This window comes from Cannabis sativa, chromosome 4 (genome assembly GCF_029168945.1).
Source record: "Cannabis sativa cultivar Pink pepper isolate KNU-18-1 chromosome 4, ASM2916894v1, whole genome shotgun sequence".
Classification (NCBI taxonomy): domain Eukaryota; kingdom Viridiplantae; phylum Streptophyta; class Magnoliopsida; order Rosales; family Cannabaceae; genus Cannabis; species Cannabis sativa.
This window is the reverse complement of record NC_083604.1, coordinates 38,077,544-38,083,948: the sequence shown is the minus strand read 5'-3', so window position 1 is coordinate 38,083,948 and position 6,405 is coordinate 38,077,544. Positions and strand designations below refer to the sequence as shown.

Sequence of the window (6,405 nt, the reverse complement as noted above, 5' to 3'; positions counted from 1 at the left end):
GAAGATCAAGCTAATGGCCGTAGCTTGAGAGATTATATCCTCCCAACTCTTACGGGGCTTCAGTCATGCATCAGGCCATCGGCAGTGGATGCTAACAACTTTGAAATTAAACCTGCCATACTTCAAATGGTGCACTCTTCAGTCCAGTTTGGTGGACTCCCTTCTGAAGATCCCAACCTACATTTATCAAACTTCATGGAACTATGTGAGACTTTCAAAGTCAATAGAGTTAGAGATGACGCCATCCGTTTGAGACTGTTTCCATTCTCACTTAGAGAAAGAGCCAAGAGTTGGTTTAACTCCTTGCCACCTAACTCCATAGCCACATGGAATGACTTGGCAACAAAATTTCTGTCAAAGTTCTTTCCTCCAGCAAAGTCTGCCAAGTTGCGAGGAGAAATCAACAACTTCTTTCAGCAGGATAATGAATCTTTCCATGAGTCTTGGGAGAGGTTTAAGGATCTCATCAGAAAGTGCCCTCATCATGGTATTGAGAAGTGGATGCTGGTTCACAACTTCTACAACAAGCGGTTGGTAACACTAGAACTCTTATAGATGTTGCAGCTGGTGGAGCATTTATGAGGAAGAGTACAAATGAGGCTTATGATCTGTTGGAGGAGATGGCCCTAAACAATCAGCAGTGGCCAACTGAAAGAAGTCAAACTAAGAAGGTAGCTGGTGTGCTAGAGGTGGATGCCATTACAAAGCTGACAAGCCAAGTAGAGGCCCTAACAAAGCTGATTGCAGTGCAAGCTAAACAAGCTCAAGTGGTCTGTGAGCTATGTGGAGGTTCTCATCATTTTTCTGAGTGCCAGGAAGATGTGAATGATTTGCCAATGGATGAAGCAAAAGCCATTGGAAATTATTCTCAAAACAACAACTATGGGTTTAATCAAGGAGGTAACCGAAGGAACGGTGGGTTCTGTCAACAGAGAAATCAGAACCAGACACAGAACCTGTTGGGTTTTGTGCCCTAAATAAAACCCATTTCAATATAATCAGATTTACTAATAAAGATCAGAAGTAACATTTTATGTTGCATGGTTCACATGATTTATTTCATGATTATATACATATAATGTATAAATTCTATTTAAGTCCAGAACATATGAATTTGTTAATGATTATAGTGTTGTCAGCACAGTGGAATATAATCTTAATTATATGTTCGAAAGTTTATTCCCTGATTTGTTAGTTCACTGGATTTAGACTGGCATGATAATCAACGATAGGTATTCTTACACCTTGGATAAGTGTTATGTCCTTTCCAAGGCATTCGCAAAGTTTGCAAGTATCAGATGTATGGAGTATACATCAGAAGGGACCGATATTGAACTTTGATTAGATTTGTTAAAATTTACCGTGATATCTATTCAAATCAATATCACCTGTTGATCCTAGATCAAATGATCTTAATCCTGATATGGTTAGGTTCAATCTCAAGAGTATTATACATGTTATTGGATTTGTTAGTTAAGCCTACTTTTGGGTCAGGGTGATACGTACATTTTGGGAACATGATAGTATAATTGAGTGGGAGCACTAACATAAATATGGAGTCTATAACTTCTATTGGAATTTAGAAGTGAAACGATGATATCCTTCGAGCTTGGCTAAACAGAGATAAATGGTGGAGATCTCATTTCACTTCGCTGAAATATCATTTATACGGAGCTAAGTGTTTTAAGGATAAAATACATTGAAGGTGTAACGGTAATTTAGTTCCTATTCAATGTAGATCATCTATTAGAGGGTCATTGATCAAATTAGGATTATAACAATGGATTAATAGCGTATCTATATCGTGGAACATATAGAGCGTTCTACATGACTGAGAGTGCAATTCCAAGTTCTAAGTGTGGATTCAATAAGGAATTAATAAGTTAGGGAATTTACTTGGTAAATTCGGTTCGACTTATTGGAAGCTTGGTTTTATAGGCCCATGGTCCCCATACTAGTTGAGACCATACTTCTTGTAAGACTCAGTTAATTGATTTTAATTAATCAATCATAATTCTAAAGTTAGACTATGTCTACTTTATGAATTTTTCACTAAGCAAGGGCGAAATTGTAAAGAAAAGAGATTCTAGGTTTATTTATTAATTAAGAGACTTTATGTGTCTAATTAATAAATATATTAAATGGCAATATTATTTAATAATTAATCTTTTAGTTATTAAATAATTAGAATTGACATTTAAATGGTTAAATTGGAAAATTGGCATTTTTGAGAAAATGGGATTGAGAAATAACAAAATGGCAAAAATTGCAAAGTCAGGCCCATTATCCACTAATATGGCCGGCCACTTTGTATAGGGTTTACCATTTATATTTTTCATTATTTTAATGCCATACAATTCTAACCTAAACCTAGATGGCATTCTATAAATAGAAAGTGTTTGCTTCAGGAAACTATGACTTGCATCTTATTTTCTCTCAGAGAAAAACCTGAGCCTCCTAGCCGCCCCTCTTCTTCTCTTTTCTTCTCTTCAATTTCGAAATACCCTAGTGATAGAGTAGTGCCCACACACATCAAGTGGTATCTCAATCATAGTGTGGAAGATTGTGTAGAATCCAACCATCAAAGAAGGAGAGAAAGAGATCCAGGTTCAGATCTTGGTGATGCTCTGCTACAGAAAGGAATCAAGGGCTAGAGATCTGAACGGAAGGAGTCATTATATTCCGCTGCACTCAATGTAACGTTTCCTAAACTTTATATGTGTTTATTTCATTGTTTTAGAATTCATATTAGGATGTTAATGAAACATACATGGTAGTAAATCTAGATCCTTGTAAAATATTTTCAACAACTGGCAGCAGAGCCATGGTAATGATTTACTTTCATGAAATATGAATTAAAAAGATGATATGTGTTGATTTGGATGGTTTCATGTTGATCTGTGTGTTATATGATGATTGATTGATGCTTGTGAAATTTTATGAAAAATAATTGAATTTTCGTTTCTGGAATTATTTTATTGGATAGTTTGAAAAAAATTAAGCAATTTTCTTTTTTACAGAACTCAATTTCTATTTTATTTTAATTAGTTATGATTTTTTGAAGTTTTGAAAAAATCGGGGGTGGTGACACACCCTTTGTGCGCCCAAGCAGCCCCTTGCGCCCAAGAATGTGCACCAGGATGGTGTGCAAAGCACACCATTCGTACAGCTCACAATTTTTTCGTTTTTCTTCGATTTTTCATGCTATTTCATGGAATTAACTTCCGATTTTTTGTGTGGTTTTGTATTTTGATTTTTACTTTTCATATTTCAAATCTAATTATCAGAAATAAATTAATTTAAATTTTTAAAATTAATTTTAGATATTAGTGTAATTTGAATTTGAAAATAGGTAAAAATCCTTTTTTGTTTTCCTTTTTTTTTTCTTTCTTATTTTTTAAAATTTGATTATTTTATCTTATTTTTAAATCTAAGGTCACATATTAAATTTTTTATAAAATATTCTATTTTCATTATTTTGACCTTATTTAAATTTAAAATAAGATTACTATAATCATAGTATTTTAAATAGAAATAAGATATTTTTGATAACTTTTAAATTTTTTTATTTTTTACTTAAATTAAATTATAAAATTAGAAAAGTGTATGTATTTATCATTTTATTTTATTGAATATTTAATTTATAAAATAACATGAAATTTAAAAGGTGGTTAGCAAAATTTTCGAAATGATATTTAGGTTAGTTGAAACCGAATTTTTCAAAATTGTAGGTTTAATTTTAAATTTTAATTTATTTTATTTTAAAACCGAAAATATTTTTTTTTTAAAATATTATTTTCGGATTTTTTTTTATTAATTAATTTAAAATTAAATAAATCATACATCCAACTATCCAAATTCAACTTGTTGCAGGAGTATGTGTTTTAGCTTGTTTGTAAGTTTTCTAAAACCTATTATTGCTTGATCTAAATTGCCATGGTGAACTTGTTGACAGATTCAATGATCTAATTTTAACCCATGGTTCAATTGTCAATAGGTCAAGTAAATAATTTGTAATAGGTAAATTTTACATTCTTCTGTCATCTGTGTATGACCTAGTAACATGATAGGATCCATCCAAATCTGTATGCATGTGTGAGCCTATATGTTTACTTTATGTTTAGATGCATATAGGTTGTTGCTAAATAAAATGTCACACCATGATAGATTTTATTTAGGCCCATTTAGTTTTTGGGCCTATTCAATTAATAATAGTTGTTCATTTTAAGGTCAAATTCTTCTCTTTTGGGCCTTGTGTGAGAGTTGAGGGCCAATAGAAGTGGGTACGATATACTGAGCCCAGCTCCCCCTCACATGAACAACCCCAATTGTGAAGGCCCATTTGCCTGATTTGGATAACTGTGCTAGGTTAATTAAATTAGTTTAACCTAATAAAATTGATTAACAACATAATTAACTTTTAAAATATATGAAATTTATTTTCATTTTAATATTTTAAAGTTAATTTTAAGAAAAACACTCTTAGTTTAAGATATTATTTCTAGATAAACTATTTGTATTTTTCTTTTATTTAATTAAATAAAGAATTTTAACTAACTAGATTCTTTCTGAAGCTTATTTAATTATTTCATTAAATATTCCTATTTAAGTTATAAATTAGTTATTACTAACTAAGTTTTTTTCTTATCAACTTAAATTTGAATATCTTTTGAATTCAAAATTAAGCTGAGGAATTCTAGGAGTTGGTTATTGAAGATTCTAGAGATATTTTTTAAGTTGTTAAACTTAAAATGGAATATTCTTAAATTAGGTAGTTACCACTTAATTTTGATATTTAATTAAATTTTATTTGGAAATTTTTTAAGTTGGTTATTTTAGATTCTTTCTATAACAACTTAAATTAGATATTTTCCAAATTTTGAAAAGATACTTAATTAAATTGAAATATATATTCTAGATAGTTATTTTTAGTACTAATTATATTTTTCCAATATTTAATTAGGAAAATATCATAGATTGTAAAATTAATTGTTTAATAATTAATTTTGGTACAATCTAAGTTAAGTATATTTTCCTAGTATTAAACTAGAATTAATAATTAAGTCTCCTATATACTTAATTATTTATTTCTTGAATTTAATACATTTAATTAAATTGAAAATTTAAATATCTAAGTTGATTTTCATCATAGTACTTATATATTATTATTTTCATGTTATTTAATTAAATAGAAAATTATTTTAAGTTTGAAATCTCATTTCTGAATAACTTAAATTTGAATAATTTTTCAAAATATATTTTATTTTATTTTATTAATCTTTTTCGCACAATTTCGAAATTGCATTCTTTAATGCAGAAATTTCGAATTTTATTTGAAAAATAGATTAAAGTTGAAAATTATTTATTTTAATTTTGGACCAACTTAAATCAATGATTTTTTCATTTAATGATTAATTAAAATAAATGAAATAAAATATATTATAATTAAAAATTGAATTAATTAGTCAATGAAAGTCTAGATAGATATCATCTGTTTTGCTTGAAGTATTTTTCTAGTGATATTTAATTAAATAGAAAATTAATATTTAAGTTGATTCTTAATCATGATACTTAAATATTTGAATTTTTTTCTTAAATATTTAATTAAACAGGAAAATTATATTTTTTTTGAAAATTAATTTTGGGCCAACATAAAATTAGAATAATTTTTCCAGGATTTATTTTTATTTTATTTTAACAAGCATTTTCGAAAATTGTATTCTTATATATACTTCAATTTTTTTTCGAAATGCAATATATATTTATAGAAAATTAAATTTGAGTTGAAAATTAATTTAAATTAATTTTGAAACAACTTAAATTGAATAATTTTTTTTTAAATATTTATTGGAAATTATTACTAAGATGGAAATAATTAATTTTATTTTCATATCCATCTAAGTATAATTTTATAAATATTAAATTAAAATTTATATTTAGAATTTTTCATTCTAAATTGGAAATTTTAATTAAATAAATATATATTTAAAATAAATTGATTAAAATAAATATCAAAGAAAATACAACTCTTTAAAATAATGAGCTTTTAGTTATAAGGATATTCGATCTCCATTGTTGGCCTTAAAATAGTTAAATGTTTTCAATATAACCTCGAGACACTAGACTTCGTCCCCCTTATGGATGGTTATTCGTTGAACGCATTTAACACCGTAAGATCTCATTTGATAAGTGTTTTGTAAGTTTTCGTCTCTATTAGACTCTCCCCTACGGTGACTACTTAGAGATAAACTTATAAAACATGAAACAATGGTGGAAGCTCATAAAATGAGAATAACCTTGACTCTCGCCTACCGGGACAACGTTGGATTCTTATTTTGATCGAATAAAAGGTTGCTAGAATGGTTTGCATTTTAGATGAGCTAACAACTCTATTCAATGAATGAT

General features: G+C 28.3%; 1 non-coding gene across 1 annotated transcript; it reads right to left on the bottom strand.

The window, feature by feature from the left end:
* Positions 1 to 384: 384 nt before the first annotated feature.
* Positions 385 to 491, bottom strand: LOC133037560 (small nucleolar RNA R71). Its single transcript, XR_009687650.1, has one exon. It is a non-coding gene; the product is annotated as a small nucleolar RNA R71 (small nucleolar RNA).
* Positions 492 to 6,405: the final 5,914 nt, after the last annotated feature.